Raw genomic sequence first — 23,194 nt, forward strand, 5'->3', positions numbered from 1 at the left:
CAATAAAAGTACCTAATTGAATCCTTTCAATTTTCATGAGACTATACAATTGAGGTAGCCTGATACAGGGCATCATTATAAAAACTGCAGAATCAAACTTTTTAAAAAGAAATAAAGATAACGTGATAAAGCCGTTTATTATAATTTACAGATATAAAGTTTTGTATTCTTTCTTATATCCCAAGGCTCTGGGAATCACTTTCTAAATGCATCAGTTGAGGTTACTATCAGAACCCTAAAGGTAATAATGACTGAATGTTTTTCATTTCTAATATTTGGTATTTATAGTATGAGATTAATTTTAAATAGGTTTTTCAGTATTCTTTTCACAGCTACACTTTTCAACTGGGCACTATTATCTCATTTTTATGAGTTAGTCTTACAAAAAAAACCTAAGAATTTTAATAAAATAGAACTGCCTTACAAATAGCATTTACCACAATCTGTAAATACAGGCAAATAAGCCACACTCCTCTTGCCCATTTTTCCCACTTTCCCAATCAAACTCCCTGAGGGAAATAAATCCATCCTATACCATTTGATGCCAAAAGCAATGAAAGCAAGAAGTTTTGTTTTTTATGTTTTTCTTTTTTTGTTGGTACGCAGTTAAGAGCTGGGACTCTGGCATCAAATTGCCTGAGTTTGAATCCTGGATCTTCACTGACTTTCTTATTGCCTGGTTTGTGTTACTTACAAACTTTTTTTTTTTTTTTTAACAAACCAACCATTTTCTTTTTTTATTAGAGATAAAAACAGCGAAGTTCCACGTACCACACCTTAGGGAAAACGAGACAGCGGAGGACTGGGGACTATTTACAAGAGCTTTGGCTGAAGGACACCTGCGGCCTCAGGTGCTGCGGGCACAGCACAGCTTCGGGGGGCAGGCGGGTCAGTGGCAGAGGGCGATGGTTTCCATGTTAAGGAGGTGCACGTGCATCTTGGTCTCGATGTCTATCCCCTGCCAGATCTTCAGGAAGTCGTCGAAGGTGATCCCCTCATACACCTGGTCAGGCTCCATCTGCCCCCCACACACACACTGGCCGCCTCCATCATGGCCCCGTCAGCGATAGAGCGGGCTGACTCCTCCATGTGCGGGTTTCCGGAGAGCAGCTCCTCCACCACATTTCGATATTCTTCCAGGGTGATGCGGCCGACGCTGTCCGAGTCATACATGTGGAACAGAAATCTCAGCTTCTCTTTCCGGCACAGCTGCTCCTGCTCCTCGTCCATGGTGGTGTCTATAGGTCGGAAGTAGGACATGATGGTCAGGAAATCCTCAAAGTTGATCTCATCAGCCAGGCCGCGGGACCCCTTGCGCAGGTTCCTGTTGTCCAAGAAGGCACGGGTGATTTTGGATCGGATTGGGTTGAGCTCCAGGTCAGGGACGTTGTTGAAGTTCTCCTTGCGAATGGTGGGCTGGTCTCCACTTAGCTGCTTAAACCTCCGGTGGAGCTGCTCGATCTGGTCTGAGGAGAAGCCGGTCTAATCTCCCTAAACCTCAAATTCTGCCTCTGCAAAATGGAGATAGTAACAGTACCTGCTCTGTAGGAATGTTGTGAGGATTATCCAAAATAATGCATGTAAAGCGCTTGGCACATGAGGAAGTAATTTTTCAGTGTTCACTCTATTTTTGGTATCTATGTGATGTCTTTCCTCTTCTGATTCAAACGCGAGTATTTGTAGTGTTATTTGGGCTCGTTAAAAACTGATTATGAAAACCAGTATTTGTAGTGATATTTGGGCTTAGCGTTAAAAACTGATTATGAAATTTGGTTGCACACTTAGCATGGAGGCCATTAGTGATCACAGAGTAAATGCTAGACCCTCCCTGCCTTCTCTTTTTCTTATGGTCCTGTATCTGTGTTCTATTAACTAATTTTAGTATAGGGGATCATACTAAATGTGAATAATGAGATAGAAAACATTAAATACATGAATAGCGGATGAAGGCATCAATAAAACGTAAGAAATTGAATTCAATTCACATTGCCAATCATGTGATCTTCTAGGTTGTGACATTAACTGTGCTCAAGGTTGCTGCCTTAAACTGGTCAGATACTGTTTGGAATGAATACTGGAACCCTCTGTAAGGTCAAATACAGATAAAAACCTTGTGAAATTTGCCCAAATGCGTCTGCTTATTTGTAGACTGGGAAGGAGGTCTTAATATAACACATAACATATTAGCATTTTCTGAAAATATTGGCTCAAAAGAGCCAATGTATTGAGTAGGTGTGGGGTAAAATATCACTAGAGGAGTAGTGAAATCAGCTTTATAAGTATATTTTTATGTCCTAACTGTTATGATGGTAAAACTTTCTTTTCCGGAAATAAAAATGAAAATATTGGAAAAGGTAGTTAGGTTTGAAGGCATATATTATAGTGTATTTTCAGATACCTCAGTGCAGTAATATATAGACTCAGTTTGCTTTCAGTCCAGGAAGTCATTAAGTGGGAAGATCTTTTCCCCCAGCAATTGTATATATAAAGAAAATTAAATGGCATGTTCTCCTAAAGTTTAAAAAAAAGGGGGGGGGGGCACCTGGGTGGCTCAGTCGGTTAAGCAGCTGCTTTCGGCTCAGGTCATGATCCCAGGCTCCTGGGATTGAGCCCCACATTGGGCTCCCTGCTCAGTGGGGAGTCTGCTTCTCCCTCTCCCTCTGCCTGCCTCTCTGCCTACTTGTGCTCTCTATCTCTCTGTCAAATAAATAAATAAAATCTTAAAAAAAAAAAAAAAAAAGCAAGAGTATTACTCATTCTTTGGAAAATCCCAAAGACTCATAGCAGGAGATTAGCACTTTTTTTTTTTCTCTTCCAAAGATCTTCAGAAGGGAAAGTATTAATAAAATATCATGCTTGGATGAAATTTTACTGCAACTTTCCTCATAAATCATATGTATTTTACTTAAAATGGGTTAAAAGTAAATCATGTACTGAGAAAGATTTTATAGGGCAGTAGAAGTTCCTATTTCAGCTCTGAAAGAAAAAATAGAGCTGAATAATCTATCAGTTTATGGCATTTGCCAAATATACCACCTGCACACCTTCCTGGCAGTTTTTTGTTATAACCTAGACAAAAGATATAGATGTTATTAATATAGGAAAGACAGATCCTAACTTCTAGGAGTACCAGCATAGTCTGGTTGTATATAGGATCTATGTGGCCACAGTCCATCTGGTCTCCAGCTCCAGTCTGTCCACAAACCACCTCTCCATCCCGTGCAGTTTGAACAGCATGGCCAAATTCATCTTTTTTTTAATCTAGCCTTTAGCAAGTCAAACCATTTTTTTTAAATCCTTAACAAATCTATAATTCTTATCATGTGAAATACAAACTTCTTACCCCCAAATCCAAAGTTAACATACTCCCAATTCCATACATCTTTATTCAGCTTTCTCTCCCATCACTTCTCTACCTAATCTTTATATTTCCCCTAAAAGATGTATATAACTCACTGGTCTCCAAGCTCAGTTCTCAAGATTTCTTCTCTTGGGCTATCCAAATCACCATCCCTACCTACTGAAAACTATCAAAAATACTACCTCAAAGATATTCTCAGCCAGAAATTATTTTCCCTTACTCTAAATATAAGTAATGTGTACCTCCCATAATGCAATTGCACAGTCTATTCCAGATCTTTTGTTTCTCCTATCTTGTTTACAGGGTACCAAACAATCTCTCACTCCAGGACCTTTGCACTTACCATTCCCTCTGCCCTGGACTCTCTCTTCCTCCTGATGGCTATATGACTCCCTCTTTCCTATAGATCTCTGTTCAGATGTCACTCTCAAAAGATGACTTTGCTGACTATTATCGAAGATAGCATTCTCCTCCTCATTCACTCTGTCTCCTTAACTTCTTATATTTGCTTCAGTGTACTTATTATAACCAAATTATATCTATTTGTTTGTTATTTGCTTCTCCACACCAGAAAGTAAATGTCATGAAATCGGAGACAGTCTCTTTTGTTTACTGCTCTGTGCCAAACACCTAGAAGCATGCCTGATGCATTATTGTGCTCTAGACATAGTTAAATGAATAAATGAATGAATGTGGTCAATTTGATTCAGTAATACCAATTTTGGAGGCATGATTACTATCTCTAACTTCAGCCAACAATTGAACATAAAGACTTAAGAATTTGCTCAGATGTTCTTGAAAAACATTTCTTAAAAATATACGTCTTACTTAAAATACATTAAAGCTATAATTACAGGACACAGGCCTCACTTTTTTGAGATAATGTTTAGAATGGGCATATATTAGCCCCAAATGTGTTCATAAAGCAATGATACTACACCATACTTCCAAAAATACACTGTTCATTTAAGAGCCAATGGTACTTTATTATGTATGACTTAGATTCTACATTTGTTCATTTCCCAGATTTAAACCATTTTAAACTCTGTATGTAGGTAATGTTCTTTTTCAAAGGTTCTAAAACTCTTTTTTTTGTAATTATCTAAAAATTTGAAGTTTATAGGAGCAGCTATAAAAACCTAAAATGACATTTATAATAAACTATGTATTTAGTTCTTAAATAAGTCAAGATTGCTTTGTATTATTGAGTAAATGAATTTTCACTCACCCATCCTTTGAGTGCCTCTCTGTACCTACTATCTTATTATTGAAAGATTAAAAGAATTATAGACATGGTCCTTCTCCACCTGTACAGTATCTCTGAGGTAGGGTCATGTTTAAACAATATGGTGACTTTGTGTACAATATAAAAAGGCTTTCCAGAGAAGGACATTCCAAGCAGAGGAACAACATGTATAAAGGCATGAGCTCACTTGGGTGCAAATATATTATTAAAAGCAAGCATCTCTATTTAGCTGGAGCATAGGAGGTTTATAGGGGAGTAACAAGAAATGAGCTTGTGTGTAAGCAGGGTCAGATAATGAGGGGACTTGTGTTTCAGGCAACGAAGTTTGGATCTGACACTTAGGAAGGACCAGCGGTGTGTGATCACATTTGCCATTTAGAAAAGTCTGTCTATAGCAGCATGGGTAGTGGATTGGAAAGCAGAGGTAAAACCAAAGGCAGGGAAACCAGTTACAAAATTATTGCAATAATACACAAAAGAGATGCAGGTGTCTCAACTATGTAGCAACAACAACAAAAACAACAAAGAGAAATTAAGAGTAGTGCATTCATACAAGAAAAACTTAGAAACTGATTGGCTGTGGAATGTGAGAGAAAGTTTAAAACTTTTTTTTTTTATTATTTTTAAGCTGGAGCAACTAGGTTAATGATACCGTCAATTATATCAACTTTATGAAATAGGGATTTTTTTTCATATATTTATTTCAAGATGGAAAACCTAAAACTCAGTGTAAAATTACTAGATCCAAGGCCAAACAGTTTAAACTTGAAGGTTTGTCTTCTGATTCCAAATCCAATTAACTTACCACTATTACACACTATCCTCCTGAACTTAAAAGAATGAACAGGTATGAAAATATGGCTTTCAAATATTCAAGTTTGTATTTAATATGAGTTCAGGAAAAAACTGTTTGAGCTGGAGATTACTGGTAAATGTCTGAAATTTAGGTATTCTGTATTGTTAATTAAAAAAGAAGTTAGTATGTTTGATGTCAAGAACTGTGTAAAACTTCAATAAACATACAGGGGAGAGGGAAAAAATGAGAGAGGGAGAGAAACAATCCAAGCTACAGCAAGAAAAACTCAATCGAGGATTGAATTCTACTTAGTCTTATAGGATCAATTTGACTTAAATATGTGGAGGAAAGGATAAAGAGCTTACAGCTTGAATAAATTCATCTTCTAGATAAACACTGGTGTTTTTATTTAAATATGAAGGATTGGCTTCTAGAAATGGCCGAATAAGATCCTATAACACCAGCCTCCCTGAAGACAACAACTATAAAATCAAAGATTTCCATAAACTCTGGACATAACACAAAAAAGCAACTACAGAAAGGCACTTTAAAGCAAACAGAAGCATGCAGATTCTTTGAGGGACTCCACACACAGAGAAGAGAAGTTGTGCAAAGAGAGTTCTCATTTTTGCAGATATTAGCCCAGGGCCAGGAGGAATCAGTATGGTAGGAAAACCAGTGATCCTTTGCTTTGGGGAATCTGAAGACTAAATCCAGGGGAAACAGAAAAAGAGGAAAATCTCAGGGAAGATAAAATAGACATACAGGAGATGCTCACATCTTTGGTTGACCCCTAAACCACAACCGTGTGGAACAGATTCATGGTAGCTCAGTTAAAGAACTTATTTGAATTAGTATTGAAGTCATTGCCCAAACCAGAGAGTTACCTGCTAAAATAAAAGAAATAATACTCTTTGGAAGAAAAACAATAGAACTCAGAGTTCTCATAACTTAATATTCATAACATTCAAGATGTAATCCAAAATTACCCGACATACAAAAATTCAGGAAAATAGACTGTGCTCTTAAGAAAAAAGAAAACCAGCTGAGACCAAACCCTAGGTTATTTAAACGTTGGAATGAACCAACCAAGATTTTAAACAGCCATTATCACTATCCTTTATGAAGTAAAAGAATATATACTTGCAGTAAATTAAAAAAATAGGAAATTTAAACAGAGAAATATACATGATAAAAAGAATGAAAAGGACATTCTAGAACTGAAAAATACTATGTATGAAAAAGAACTCCGGGGTGCCTAGTTGGCTCATTCAGTTAAGCATCTGCCTTCACCTCAGGTCATGATTCCAGGGTCCTAGGACTGAGCCCCACATAGGGCTCCCTGCTCAGCAGAGAGCCTGCTTCTCCCTCTCCCTCTGCTGCTCCCCCTGCTTGTGCTCTCTCTCCCTCTCTGTCAAATAAATAAATAAAATATATTTTTAAAAAATTCAGTGGTTGAGCTTAAGAATGAAATGATGGATATGACTAAAGAAAGAGTCAGGGAACTTAAAGATAGAACAATAGACATCATCCAAAGAAAAGAACAGAGAAAATTGAAAGAAAATAAACAAATAGTATAAAGCAATCTCAAAAGGAGAGCAACAGAATGGGGCCAAAAAATATTTAAGGAATAAATGGTAGCTGGAATTTCATGTATTGCCAGTGATATGCAAAATTGTGCATCCACTTTGGAAAACAGTTCAGATTGTTAAATGATAAACATATACTTACCACAGGCACCATCAATGCTTCTCCTAAGCATTTACCACAACAAATGAATGCTTAGGTCTACACAAAGATGCGTATGCAAATTTTCATAGCAACATTTTTTCATAATGACCTCAAACTGGAAACACACTAAATGTTCATTAACTGGTGAATGGATGAACAAAGTGTGTTACATCCATATTTGGGGATACCACACAGCAACAAAAAAGACTACAGTATTAAAAAACACACTACCGGGCACCTGGGTGGCTCAATTGATGGAGTGGCCGACGCTTGATTTTGGCTCAGGTCATAATTTCAAGGTCCTGGGATCAAGCCCTGAGTCTGTCTCCACGCTCCATGGGGAGTCTACTTGAGGATTCTCTCTCTCTCCCTCTCCCACTGCCTCTCCCCCCAGAGCACACACACCCTCAAACTCTCACTCGCTCTCTCAAATAAATAAATCTTAAAAAAAAACCACACACACTACAAAAATAAAAAAACATTATGCTAAGTGAAAGAAGTCCAACACAAAAGACTGCTTGCTTTATGATTTTACTGATAAGAAATCCTAGAAAAGGCAAAACTATAGTAATAGAATGAAGATCAGTGTTCGCCTAGGGCGAGGTTGGGTAGCTAACAATGACAAAAGGTCACAAGGGAGCTTCTGAGACTAGTGGGAATGTTCTATATCTTGATTGTAGTTGTGGCTCTAAGCCTGTATAAAATTGCCAAAATTCTTCAAACTCTACTCTTAAAATGGAGGAAATGTTTTATATGTAAATTATACCCTAATAGAGCTAAGTAAAAATAAAGAAATGGTATGTAGTTGAAAAGCTAATGTGAAATCATATGGAAGATTTTGCAAATGAAGCAAAGGAACTTGCACTTAATAGAGTTGGCAGTAGGAAAAAAAAATGTAAACTTCTTATTTATTAAAAAAATTTCATGCTTTAGAAAGATTAATCTAACAGCAGATACATGATAGACTAGAAGAGGAAATGATATAGGCTAAGAAATCTTTCTGTGTCTTCAGGTCAAATCTTACATGGTGGCAATTGGAATGGAAAAGTAAGGATACATCTGAAATATTTCAAAGGAAGAAACTAATTATTTGGGATATTAGTCCCTAATAAAAGAAAAAAATAAAAATGCTGCACATGAATGTAAAAATAAGATATGAAAGCATTTACCCAGAATACTTTATCAGTGTTTACCTGTTGAGACAGAATGAGAAATTACACATTTTATTTTCCATACCATATAGCTACCCCACATTGAACAATTTATTTCTGTCAGTCTTCATTTATTATCTTTCTTAATCCTCACAACTAAATTATGATGTGGGTTTACTAACCTCATTTTATAGATGAGGAAACTGAAGCCCATGTTTAAGTGAATTGTTCAAGATCATACAACTAAAACACAGTAAAGCCAGATTCAAACTAAAGTCTGGCACAAAGCCCTTTTTTTTTTTTAGCCTTAGACTCTATTGAGAGAGTAAATTCTTAGTATCATCACACATTGTAATGAAATCAAGAAAAAAGCAAACTGAGAAAGGACTGCTAAATCTAGCAACATTTTTGCAGGAATAGGTTTGAGTAGAGAAAAAGGGGAAGACCTCTGGAGTTAAGAAGACTAATCAAAGAATGGATAAATAGAAAGTGGATATAACTTTAATTACCTAATACTTTTATCAAGACCTTCAGTGTGGGCGCCTGGGTGGCTCAGTTGGTTGAGCGACTGCCTTGGGCTCAGGTCATGATCCTGGAGTCCCGGGATCGAGTCCCGCATCGGGCTCCCTGCTCGGCGGGGAGTCTGCTTCTCCCTGTGACCTTCCCCCCTCTCATGTGCTCTCTCTCTCTCACTCTCTCAAATAAATGAATAAATAAAATCTTTAAAAAAAAAAAAAAAGACCTTCAGTGTTCTTCCATCTTTATAGTAAAAATACTGACTACCTTTCAACATGTTTATGTTTATAAACATAAACATATAAACTCTGTTTATAATACAACTGACAGAAACTCAACTCAAGTCCAATTAAGTAAAACAAGCAAATTCCTGAAAAGCAAAAACATAATTTATTGGGTTATGTAACTGAGAAGTTTAGGCTGTACGGAGCTTTCACCATGACTGCATTTAGAGGCTTAACTGAGGTCATGAAGTTTTTCTCTTACCTTTTCTTCATTCTTTGGTTTGCCTCAGTTTTATTTTCAGGCAGCCCCTCTTCACTCTTGGGACAAGATGCAACTCCAAATATGCCCTTTCAACCTGACATCTTCAGGGAAAATTACTTTGTTAACTCCAGAAAGAAATCTTATGAAGGACTTCAAGTGGTTTTGCTTGGATGATTCATTCCTTTCTGTCACGGGCAATGGAGCTAATTTGCTTCATCAAACCCAGGACATATGATTTACCTCTACACCAGGTAAGGGAGCCCACCAAGATATACACATACAGTAGAGGCTGATGTAGGAAGAGCCTAGGATGGTTACTGGTGGAAGAAAGGTGAAAAACCTTTCTGGGCAAACCTACACTGTAGGCATAATGATAGTTTGCCACACGCTACTCTAATTTTTTTCTCCCGTTTGGTCCTTTCCAGTTTCCTTCTATCTAGCAAAAGTGGATTAGATATTGCAAAACCACATCTCATGCTTCCCAGTCTGAGTCTCTGTTCAGTTTGTTTATGCTACTTTGAGTTCTTCCCCTAAACCTGCCTGATTAAAGTCTAGAAACTAATGCATTGCATATATTAGGTCCTTAATGAATGTTCATTGTAGGGAATTGCCTAAGTAATTCATTAGACATTCAAGAGACAAGAAGACACACAGGGCAGAGAGTCACTAACCTCAAAGAGCTTTTGATTAGAAGGTTAGAGAAAACACGTATACAAATAACCAAAGTATGAAACAAAACAATGCACTGAATACAAAGAGTAAAGGGAATTCAGAGAGCGAAAGGATGAAGCACTTCTGAGAGAAGGGGGAAATAGATTTCAGAAAAGGTTGTGCTTAAATGAAAGTACTTGATTTAGCTCTTAAAAGTGACTGAAATTCAGTGCATATTTGTTTTAAATTGAATAGATGAACAAATAAATGAGCTGATGTAAATGAAGAAACAGATAAAGCATATAAATTTTAGATCATCTATAAAAAAAGAAAGATTAGGCTTGAATTCTAAAAGGTAGAGTCAAGAAATGATTCTTTCTTTCTTTTCTCCCTTCCTTCCTTCCTTCCTTCCTTCCTTCCTTCCTTCCTTAATTTAGCAGGGAATTGAATATGTTTGAAGAAGAGAAATATGAAGTAGGATGTATTAAATTCATTAAGAAAAAATTGGTTAGATGTAAAATTTGGGTCTAGAAAAGTCAAGGAGACTGAGATACAGAAAATAAGTGGAGTTTTAAAGGCATATCTTTTAAGAAAAAAATAATCTTAAATAGACTTAAGAAACCAAAACGAAACAAGAGATTTTATAGGAAAATATCTTTCTTTAAATGATAGGCTTAAACTTAAAGTGGCAAACATTAGTTCAGAGTGGATTTTCCTGTTTATAATGGATTACTGTGTTTTGTTTTAAATCTGTTCAATTGTAATTTATGGACTACATTAAAGTAACAAAATACTTCCTCATACAATATCTAGTGTCTATTTCTTAATAATCTACTTCAGCTGAAAGTTTAAAAGTGTTCTTTCAGTCATTTATATATAAATAGAGGTGTTAAGTGTCCCTTGCAGTATTAGGAAATCAATATAAATATTTAATGTAAAGGAAAAAAGAGATGATTTAAGTATCTTAGGATTCAAGTTGAAGAAAATTGCCCTCTCACATTTCTTTCTCGTTTTCTCTTTTTCAGAGAAATAAAAGCACTATATTTGATACCTAAAATAATAATTACAATTTTTAAATTCAGGAAGCAGATTGCAAACCTGAAGTAGTAGGTTCATATTCATTCTAGTGCTCTCACTATGAAAAATGCATTAGGAGGACTCGATATTTGTAATGTAATTATGAAAAGGAATCTTTTAGGTGTTACCTTACCATATTCTTAAGGGCTAATATTTCTGTTTATTTATGTAACAGCCACTTAGAGCTAACAAGAACATTTTGATCACTAGGAGGTGCTAGATATTTGCCCCTGAAGGTACCAGGAGGTAATTAATGTAAAGCCTAGAAGGATTCCCTGATAGGAATTTTCTCTTGTAAAGATTGCATGTGGGGGGAGGAACCAGGTAAAATGTAACTCTGAAGTTGTTAGACTTGATGAGTAATGTGCACTGAAGGGTCATTTCATTACTCTGGGTCACACTTCACCTTTGCAGAGGTCAGGGATCTCTTCCCTCCTTCAATTTGCTAAGAATTACAAATATGGCCCTCTCCATCTCTATACATTTCTAATAAAATGCAGTGTATAGAGGGGGAGGGAATGTGGAAACAATGCACGCCCACGAATTATGTTAAGCATTTATTTCTCAGTTCATCTTCTACTCAACACCTTCAAACACCCTGCCTGGTAGCTAGACTTGATGATTTGCATACTTGTATCCTACAGGTCTGACTTCCTTCCGTTTTCTCCTCCTGGAGCATTCCCTTTCCATGCACTTCCTTCCCTTTATCATTTCCAACCCAATACTCTCAAGACAAAAAATGTGAAGTGCAGCTCAAATAGCCCCTCTTCTATGAAACCTTCTCCCTCTTCCCCCATGATGAAAGTAGCATTTTTCTTCTGAACTTCTCTGGCATTTTATCTTAATACCCTCATTGCAGGCATCTCTAACAGATTCATAGTGATTTTTATGCATTTCTCATCTACCCTATTGGAAAAGTGATTTGCAGATTTTTTCTCTTTTTAAAAAAATTGGCACATGGGTTGTCTTGCACATATAAATACTTCATAAACATTTTTGAATACATAAATGCATGGAAATGAATAATATATAATATAATAAATATATGAAAAATAAATGTGTTAGAACCAGGATGACGGTAGTATATACCAGGGTAGTGGCAAGTGGAAATGGATGTAAGTGGAAAATTGTGAAAGCTATTCAAGAGATAGACTTGATAGGGCATGGAGAGAAGGTGAGAGAGAGGGAGAATTCAATATTATTTCCAGATTTCCTGCTTGAGGAAATGAGCAGCTGATTGTACCATTTACTAAGAGAGTTCTGAAAAAAATACAGTATCAGGGGAGGAAAATAATTCAAATTCTAAGTGCCTGTGAAATCCAAGTGGAAAAAAAAAAACAACTAGGGATTTATTATGGATCTGAAGTCCAGGAGACATTGTGGATATATATTTTGGAATTGTCAGCACGTGCATGGTGATTGAAGCTGTGCAGTGACTGGGAGAGATCACTAGGGACAGTTTGTAAACAGGAAAGAGAAGGGGCCTAGAATAGGAGAAAAACAGCATTTTAGAGTCCAGGTGAAACAGGAATCTGGAGACCGAGTAGTGAGTGGCTGAGGGACAGACAGGTGACAAGCATCAGATCCTGATGAGAGGGACCAAAATGAGGACTGGACAGGGCCCAATCGGGACATTGGTTTCTTCAGTGGAAGTGGTTACTGTGGTATATTCAGAGCAGAAACCAGACTGAAGTGTGTTTAACAGTCAGTGAGAGGAGAGAAAATGAAAACAGCAATTATGGAAAATTCATTCAAGAAGTTTGACTGTAAAGAGGAGGATAGAGATAGATTTGTAGCTGAAGAGGGAAATTGGGTCAGAGGAGGGTTTTTGTTTTTATCATTGGAGAGATTATTTTGAAATACTGATGGAAAGAAGCTGGTAGAGAAAGTCAGGTTAATGATAACAGAGAGGAGGAAGATTAATATGGTTTTTAAGGAAGGCAGAAGGGCCTGGAAAGTAAAGCTAAGAGGAAGAATACCACCCTTCTAACAAAGAGAGAAGTGCAGATACAGGTAAACTTGTAGATTTCCTGGGAAGTTGAAAGAGCTTCTGCCTGATGGTTTTTATTTGTTCTGTGATGCAAGATTCAAAGACATCTATAAATTGTGTGTGTAAGTGTGTCTTGTAGAGCTGTACTGAAGGTTACAAAGGACCAAACAATCAATATTTTATTTTATTTATTTTATTTTTTTTAAAGATTTTATTTATTTGACAGAGAGAGACACAGCGAGAGAGGGAACACAAGCAGGGGGAGTAGGAGAGGGAGAAGCAGGCTTCCCGCCGAGCAGGGAGCCCGATGCGGGGCTCGATCCCAGGACCCTGGGATCATGACCTGAGCCGAAGGCAGACGCTTAACAACTGAGCCACCCAGGCTCCCCAAACAATCAATATTTTAAACTGCATAAATATACATATTTAAAAGTCATTAAAACTAAAAACTAAACATAATGTTATAAATAGGCATATTAAAATTCTGTGTGTGTGTGTGTGTGTGTGTGTGTGTGTGTGTGTGTGTATGGACTTGACCATTTTATGGATTTAGGTTTGTAAGGCTAGCAGGTAAAGAACCTATTGCAGAATCAAGACAGTTGAGATAAAGAAATTAAAGTACAGGGCAAAAAAAATACAAGGATTTTGGTATGATCTTCACATTAATCCTATGAAATAGGTACTATTTACTATCTCCACTATATCTCTGAGGAGTCTGAGGCAGAGTTTAAAGACCTTGAAAAAACCTGAGAAGTCATGAACTACCACAGAATTAGTAATTGCTGAGATTGGGATCTATATCTCTATCTGTAAATATATACTCATTACCTTTGTGGTAAAATCTCCTACATTATTTACTATGTACAATTATCCAAGTTGTATTACTGGCCTAAGTATTATTTATGTTGTTAACCTTACACTATTTGCTCTGTACAATTGTCCAAGTTGTGTTACTAAATGGAAATAAAATTGATCTCATCTAGATTTCTAGTCAAAATGGCACTGTGGGTTCAATGTTTAAGTGCTTCTCCCAGCATCAAATTTATATCAATAACAAAATATATTTTTAATATATTAAAAAATATATTTTTTCAATGTTAAGAAATTAACATTTGAATCTTAAAGCAGATCACCCTCCCCAGTGTGAGTGGGCCTCATCAAATCCACTCAAGGCTTGAATAGAACAAAAAGACAGAGTAAGAGAGAATTACCTCTCTTTACCTGACTGTCTTTGAGCTGGGACACCAGTCTTCTCCTTCCTTCAGATTCTGACTTGGAGTGGAACTTACACTATCAGCTTTCCTAGTTCTTAGGCCTTCAAACTCAGATTGAAACCATACCGTTGGGTTTCCGGGGTCTTCAGCAAACCTTGGGAGTCCTCAACTTCTATAATCACATGAGCCAATTCCTTATAATAAACCTATATACATACATATATACAGGGAGAGAACCAACGTTCTATTGGTTCTGTTTCTCTGGAGAACACTAATACAATAGTAATATTCAAAGACATGATAAATATCTCCACCAGTTCAAAACAGAAGAGAAACACACAGTGGTAGGAAAGGTTGAGGCCACAGGCTGCTGGCTTCTTGGTCTGGAAGAACTCAAGAAGCCATAGGAAGTCAACTCCTGCAAACAAAAGGGACTAAAAGCATTACATATATAGCCAAGGACCACGTTGTGTTGTGACTTTAGGGATTAGAACTGATAAAAAGAGTGACCCCTACCTACGTCTGCTTCTGTCAGTAAGGCAAAAGTCAGCTGTGCAAACTGGACGTGGACCAAGCCATTCTCTGGCTTGGAGATGAGAGATAAAATGTTGCTATATGTATAGCAAGAGCTCCATGTTAGAAAAATAAGATCTTGTTCTGGACTTAGGACCCAGGGATAAAGAGACCAGTAAAATCACTTGAGAGAGGCAATGGGCTCAGACAGACATAGACACACACAGAGAAAACACACACACAGAAATCAACTACTCACAAAAGGCTGCAAATTAGTATTCCAAAAAACAATTGAACTATTATTGAGAAAACTGATTAACAAAAACTACAATCCAAGAAACAAATTCACTCACAGTAAATTGAAAATAACAGAGCAATCTAAAAATCACTTTAACCTAAGTATATTTAATATTGTCAAAGAGATAGAGGAAGAAATGACACCCATAAAAAATAAAGACTAGGAATCAAAAACAATCAGATATAAATGAAGAACAGAAGCATATGAAAAATAAGCAGTCCTGTAAGAAAATTATAATTACTAAAAATAACTAAAAAATAAAAAACTCCAGACTGGATAAATTCAGAGGCAGTATTGAAGACTTCACCCAAAACATAGAAGAGAAAGAGCAAAACAGCAAATACTAAATATTGAGAGAAGTTACAGAGCCTGGTGCTTCTGCCTAGATGTAGAGATATGGAGAGTGTTGTTCCTATCCAAGAACAAGAAAAAGCCTGATAAATTGCAAAATCATAACTTCTCTTGAACCCATCAGACAGCTAAGTTCTCAGGGCACAAAGCAGCATGAGCTCAAAGGAAAGTCCGGTTTCTCCAAACAGAGACAGGACATGAACAAGCTTTACCTGTGGTCGAGAGTGTGAGGAGAGAAAGAGGTGCACAGAAGTGGGTGCACAGAAGTGGGTGAGAAAAATTCAACTAAAATGTTCATAAATTGCTAATGGCAATTTGTAAGAGAATAGACTTTCTGGGAGCCATAGACACAAGCGGAATTTGCACCCACTAACAAGTCTCTTCTCTCTAGGCTTCCAATGGACGCTAATAAGAAAGATCACTGGTGGGCTTGGTGACTGGAGAAAGCTTCACTCAGTGGTGCAGGCCTGGAGGAAGGAAGAGGTTTTTCTACAGGAAAAGCTGGAAGCCCCACCTAGATCCCAGATCCTACAGAACAAAAGCCATCAGTCACTGAAGGGAAGGCAGCAAACTATCACCCCCAGAGCACAGCTAAGAAGACCCATTGCAGCTAGAGATGGATAGGAAAAAAAAAAAGAACCCTCTACATTCAAATGATGCCAGATAGAAACTTGACAGCATACTGACATTTCTTCCCCTCTAATGTCATATTGTAGATCTTTTGCTCTTTTTTAAAATAAAGATTTAATAATACATAAAGCTGAATGACTTCCTGGGCAATGTAATTTAAGTTTAGCTATTAAATAAAGGGCCATATCTTGCCAAGTGATGTTGTTCTTACTCTTTAGACAATCACCTTCTTCACAGTTTCTGTATAACCCCTTCGGCTTTTACTGTCATTATTTTAAAAAGTATCAATAATTTTAATGTCAATGACACAATGGCCATATACCTTATTATCAGTCTGCATACTTCTCCAAATTTATGTGTTCTGTGATGAATATGAAAATAAAATATTCCTCATTATTTCTAACATTTGCTAGAGTGTTCTGAGAAAAGTATATTCTTATACCATCAAAGCCTTCCTTGATCACTCTCTGAAGAAGATGTTGTACTACTGCTGATATGACAGTGGGCCACGCTTTTCTTCAGACACTCCCTAAATCCAACTCTGAGTAGAACTCCAGGCAGCAAGTGATTACCTCCCCAAATCTTCCTCCTGTTGAGAAGAGGTTGAGAGTGCTTGCAGGTCTTTCCTGATGAAACTGTTATTTTAGCCTCATCGTTCGCATGGGTCATGATATACAAATTGACGGATTATTCGGAGGTTAAATGAAATAATGAGGTAAGAATTCAGGATTGAATAATACCCTACAAACACCCACAAAATATTGTATTTCAAGACCACTTTTATCCAACTTCAGTGCCCTCAATAGCAACTGGGATTACACTCGAAGCTTAAGGAGCTCAAGAGCCAAATATTTTCCTGGTATTGGCCATAGGGAGAATTCACCATAAAAAACCCGAAACCCCCAAACCCTAAACCAAACCACACCTAACCAAAACAGCAGAAGAATTCCGGAATATACTTATGCTGAATCTAATAGCCATACCTTTCTTAAATAGCAGCTTCAAAGACTATCATTTTAAGTATGTCCCTTGCCATTTTTAACTTTGGTCACTGGACAAATGCAAGACACCATAGGAAACTACTTTGTCAACCTCGTTATCCATACACAACTCAGTGCCTTCTTCTTTTTGACTCTCTTTTTTTTTTAAGTTGATTTTCCTTTCAATTCATCCTGTTACTCTCTAGAATTCTAGTTCTGTGATAAAGATATTTATCTACATCTTTTTCATTCAGTGTTTCCTTAAACTTCCTTACACTAACCAAAACCAAGTCAGGGCCTAGCTTCGCCTAAAGACCCATCAGATACTGCCCTATTCATACTCATACACTTTGGTTCTGTTACCTCAGAAAGCAAAAAGCACTTTGGCAATCTCTTAACTCACCATTGCTGTCTCTAGGTATATTATTTTTTCTCTTGAGTGTAAAATCTTTCTTCATTTGATGTGTAATATTTGGTACCACTCTTTTTTGCTCCTGTCACCCAGTGACCTTCTGGTTATTTCTCTCTGTTTGTTGCACATTTGATAAAATGACTCATGATTTTCCTTTCCATAACAACCCTTGCCACCATCATAGAAAACTTCAACTTTAGCATGAACCACCTCCAAGAGTCTTAAAAATACTTACCATGACTGAAAGTTCTAGAACAATGACACTTTCTAACAATTACCAATAAGAGCATGGAATTTTAAAGCAAAAATTGCATACAAAGAAAGGCAATTACTTTTTCTCTTTAAAGATATCCAAACAGACTACTTTAGTCAGCTTTGTAAAACGGCTCAGTAGTTGGGTTGTACCTGTGTAAGCACACTTCATAAGGAATAAGCTTTTTAAGGTAACCATCTATATGGAAATATGTGAGGAAACAAAAGGATTAGTATAAGCTAACAGAGCATGTGGATTTTAGGAAGAGCCATAAACAATGCTCAAAAAAAACCTATCCATGTATGGATGTATATCAAAAACTATACATGATCGCATTGTGCAGGCGCACTCCCTTTTGCCAGGGGCGGGGGTAAGGGAAATAGTTTTGTCTCAGGCCCTGTGGATTCTCTTCCTCCTCACCCAGTGCTGCCATCTGCTGACCTCTTCTGCATCTCACACTTTTTGTGTCCCATATTAGATCAGAACCAAGGTTAATTTTAATAGCAGAAAATTCTCAAACTCCCTGGAGAGAGCTGCCTTACATTCACATTCTTTGGGGGCTTTATCAGGGGTATTTCTATAACCTGTAGCTACTCCATTGTCTGCGCAATTCTAGGATTTAAGAAGATTTGCTCTTCTTCCAAAAGCTCCGAAAAATGCCAGCCACAGCCACTTATTGCCTGGGAATGGCCTTTCCGCTCTGCATGCTCTCTTCTCTGTGCTTTGATTCTCTCTGGGCCCCTCTGAACTGTGCTACGGCGGTAAGAGGCTAGCTTGTTAAGCTTTCTGGCAGTAAGAGTGCAGTTTGGTCCATTTCTGTTCAACAAAGTGTTATTGGAGCTTCCCATTTGAGTCCTACCTCACAAAAGTTCCCTCTCTGCACAGAAAACATGGAGTCCTGATTACTTGATTGCAACACCTGATATTGCTTCCAGCCTCTGTTACCTGGGTTGTACTGCTTAGCTGTTCGTGCTTTCTGTAGACTTCTGTGGGGAAAAGAAAATACCACAGTCTTAGAGCCATACTTTTCTGGATGATTTAGAAGAGCAAAATCTGACTTTCTAAGTTATGTGTCTGTTTGAATCACTAACCTAGCCTATCAAAAATCGTGTGGTTTAGTCAACATGTGTTCTTAAAGATATTTCACCCTTCTAGTGAGTTTAAGACAGATCTTCGAATTTGTTCACAGAGAACCATTAATATAAAGTATGGCTGGGACCAGTGTATTTCAAAGAATGGTCTGGGTCCTGCTTCATCATATCATTCCTGGGTCCCACTCCAGATCCGCTGATCCCAAATGCTGTGGGGAAGGGCCTGGGAATATGCATTTCCAAGGTGCTAATTAGGTGCTCCTTAGGCATAAAGTTGAAAATCAATGTGCACATGGAGACTGCATTAATAGCTCTAAGCTGGCGGTGCATGAGCATCAGCTGCAGAGTTTTTAAAAAATACAAATGCTTGTCCTGGACCCCAGACCTACAGTGACTCAAAATCTTCACAACTAAAGCTTCCAAAAGCTTCTGATAGAGAGCTAAAGAACGTCTGCATTAGGCAGATACATATTTTATTGATTAAGAATAACAGCTGTCATTATTAAATACTTGCTAAGCGAAGTGTTAACATATTAACATATCACTTAATCCTCACCATAACTCTGGGAGTTTGGTAGTATGATTAAGCATTCATTACTGTTGATGTTTTTTAACACATAGCTTAAAGATCCTGAAGAATTCACACAATGAGGGAGTTGTAGGAATGGGATTGGAATCTGTTCTGTTTGATCATAAGGGCTGGCCTGTTCTTCACCATCACACATGGTGTGCTGTCAGGTTTGTTTGTTTGTTTTTAAGATTTTATTTATGGGGCACCTGGGTGGCTCAGTTGGTTAAGCGGCTGACTTCGGCTCAGGTCATGATCCTGGGGTCCTGGGATCGAGCCCCGCATCGGGCTCCCTGCTCGGTGGAGAGTCTGCTTCTCCCTCTCCCTCTGCCTGCCTCTCTGCCTACTTGTGCTCTCTCTCTCTCTGTCAAATAAATAAAAAATTAAAAAAAGATTTTATTTATTTATTTGCTCTATCAGTTTTTTACAGTTACCATTTTAAATGTTAGTGCAGATTTTCTTTCCTTGGTTTGCTTTTCTCCTTTCTGGTTTCAAAATTAGCACAATCTTTTTACCTTTTGGCTCTTTATTTTTTCTTTGTAATTGTTGATGTAGAATTAATTCTCTGAGATACCTAACTTGTATGCTGCTTGTGCACAGAGCATTTTATGAGAGAGGGTGTCTTTTTTTTTTAAGATTTTATATTTGTTTATTTATTTGAGATAGAGCAAGAGCGAGCGAGAAAGAGCACGAGCAAGAGGGGGAGGGGCAGAGGGAGAGGGAGAAGCCGGCTCTCCATTGAGCAGGGAGCCTGATGCGGGGCTCCATCCCGGGACCCTGGGATCATGACCCGAGCCAAAGGCAGACACTTAACCGACTGAGTCACCCAGGTGCCCCAAGAGAGGAAGTCTTAACTATGTTTCATGGCTTAGCTTATTGCCAGAGAAATAGTCTTCACCTGATATAGAAACCTCTTGATTATTACTTTTAGTCCAATACATCAGGCAAGATGCTTCATATGTGTGCTCCTTTAACAAACTTCTTTAACTCTGTCTTACCTGTTACCCTATATTATTGTAATGATATCCTTACTGTTCTACCAGACTAGGAACTTCTCAAGGAAGGAGGTGGTGTCTCTTATTTCCACATGCCAAGGATGATAGGCTGAAGGCCTTCAGAATAATGTACTGGGAAGCAAATAGTTCTGTGTACCACATATACCACCATACTTCCACCACGTGTATGTGTACACATGACTTAGTTTTTCAGAGCCCTGATTCCTTTGTTTGTAACACAGGAATAATAATGTCTATCTGTTGGGCTTGTTCAAGAGAGGTAAGATGGAAAATAAACAAATGATAAGTAGCTATGCATAACAAATAACATAGAAATAACATTAGAAAGTGATGAGTCCAATGGAAATGAAAACTGTAGAACATATAAGGGGTTGTCAGTTGTGACAAGAATGAGAATAACATAGGAGGGTCAGGTTAGGACTCAATAAGACAGTAGTATTTGAACAAAGCTTGAAGGAGATGATGGAGTTAGCACATGGATACCTGAGAGAGGAGTATTTTAAGCAGAGGGAATGGTCAGTGCAAAGACACTAAGGCAGAAGCGTGCCTGGTTATGTTTTAGGAATAGCTGGAAGCCAGTGTGATTAGAGCAGAGTAAGAGAGAAGTCAGAAGATCAGTGCTTCTCAAACTTCAACGTGCATAAGAATTGTCTGGCCTGAAGAATGAGATTTTGCATTTCTAAAATGCCCCCAGGTAATAAAGATGTTTTAGGCCCATGGCCCATGTTTGAATAGCAAGGATTTAGATGACTCTGAAGAGTTAGAAGGTAATTTAATTACAGAAGTATAATATTATCGTGGCATGGTAGTAAGGACTCAGTTGAGGTTGTAGTCATGATTTTAACACAGTGTGGTTATGTGTTTTCTTCAATCAATTCCGCTATACAGAGATAGGCATGAAGCTGGCAAAGAGTTGGATTTAACTAGGATGGTACTTTTGCCGTTGATGAAGGGAGAGAACCCAATGAGAGAATCCAGTGGAATCAAGCACATATACAAGGAGGTAGTAGAGTGACTAAACCACAGGATCTAATATGGGTAATGACATAGCCTGGGGTAGCCGCTGGGAAGTCAGACAGGCCTTGAGGCACTTCACAGTTAATAGGGCAATGGTCTTACGCCATAGTTACTGAACATGTGATCTCATCCTTCCCTGAGTCAATGGTTCATGTGATAGGTGGTCTCAACAGTTTAATGGAGACATAGCACTTTCAAAGCAACTTGCGTTGAAGTCTCAATGATGTCAGGAAGTCTGTAGTGAAATGGAAATTTGAGATTTAGGAAGTATCTTATCATATTGCCTTTTTTATTTTACCTCTGCTCATCACTGTTTGAGTATCTGTTGTCCATAACCTTCAATAACTTTATATATACATAATCACAATAGCAGGTAAACTCATAGCTGACTCTTTAAAACTTATTTATCCACCATTGCAAAAACTTCCTGCTGACCCAAAAGGAAATCCCAAGTGCTGCTAAGTTATAAACCATTACACAGAACTCTTCTTTCCTTTACTTTAGATCTCAGTTTACTTGCATTTCTCCTTGCTGTCTGGTTTCAATGCTGGTATCCATACAGGTTTTGATCTTGGCCTCTAATTCTTGGAGACTGAACATTTTTCCTAATCTTCCACTCATCTTTAGTATTTAGACCTTTTCTACTGAAGATTTTCTGGGTTAGTTTGCCCCACTGGTGTTATTACATTGTTTTTAATTAGGATTCCCTGAATCAGTTACGGGCCCCTCCTCTCCTCATTCTCATTTTCCTTAACATCAGTAAGAGAGAAGACGCTATTAATTCCCATTGCTCTCTCCGTTCTTTCTTCTTTTCTGCCTTTTTATCTCATTATTTCCTTTTACATAATACATGCTACGCTTTCTCACACACAAAAATCTCATTTTATCTAGACTTTAATCTCCCTTTTTTCCTGTTGAAGAACGAATCGATTACAACATAGGGCTGTAACGTCCAAGTCTTCATTTTATCCAGGCTTGTTCATTTGTTTGTTTCAAGTGTCTACAGGAAACAAGTCTCCATGATAAAAAGGAAATGGGCAGAGGTGATGCTGTGTGTGCATGTTTTCTCCAGTTGTCTTCAGATTTGGACCAAAGCCTGAGGTTTTAGGATGCCTGGTCTCCAGATAGCCAAGCTTTACTGTAATAAGCAAATTGTACATAGAGATTAACGCTAATAGCTACAACGGGAAATAACATTAACTCTGCAATTAAGACAAAAACTTTATATACACAAGGAAATGGAAGGGTTCTTTATGGAATCATAACCATTTTTACAACTGAATGGCACTGAGAGATCTTTCAGATAAATCCTGAAATGAGAGAAATTAAATATGTTCTTATCGATATATGCTTTCACCTCGGTCACTTGGAGGAATTTTACTCTAAGCCATATTGGAATGATAGAGAGGAGATACTCATTAATTCACATGTGTCTATTGATAAGGCTTTAAAATGTTTACATCCCTCTGTTTTGTTTCCACAACACTCGATTCACATCTTTATTATTCTGCTTCTTATTGAAGGCATAGCTGGTCCTACAAGAAATAAGACCCAGGGAAATAAGATTTCCCTGTGGAAGTTTAGCCTACTTAAATAATATATAATTTGGGGAGACATGTCTCTTTGAAATAGTTAATTACAGTTTAATCAGTAATAGTAACTTATATAAAGAAAGCATTTTTTAAATCAGTTTCTTCCAAAGACCCTTTAAGCAATATAGAAGTTATAAGTGTCAACTTTGGGAAAAAAACTGGGTCCAAATCCTGGTTCTTTCAATTCTTGGCCATAAATTAAGCAAATTACTTAACCTCTCTACATCTCATTTTCTCTACCTGTAAAATGAGGA

The 23,194-nt window shown here is 37.5% G+C and overlaps 1 pseudogene; it reads right to left on the minus strand.

Moving 5' to 3' along the window:
• Nucleotides 1–889: 889 nt before the first annotated feature.
• LOC123862886 (calcineurin B homologous protein 3-like) lies at nt 890–21,969 on the minus strand (annotated as a pseudogene).
• Between the last annotated feature and the right edge of the window lie 1,225 nt (nt 21,970–23,194).

Source organism: Mirounga angustirostris, unplaced genomic scaffold (genome assembly GCF_029215605.1).
Source record: "Mirounga angustirostris isolate CCGP_5_RB_7025 unplaced genomic scaffold, mMirAng1.0.hap1 SCAF_1, whole genome shotgun sequence".
Lineage (NCBI taxonomy): Eukaryota > Metazoa > Chordata > Mammalia > Carnivora > Phocidae > Mirounga > Mirounga angustirostris.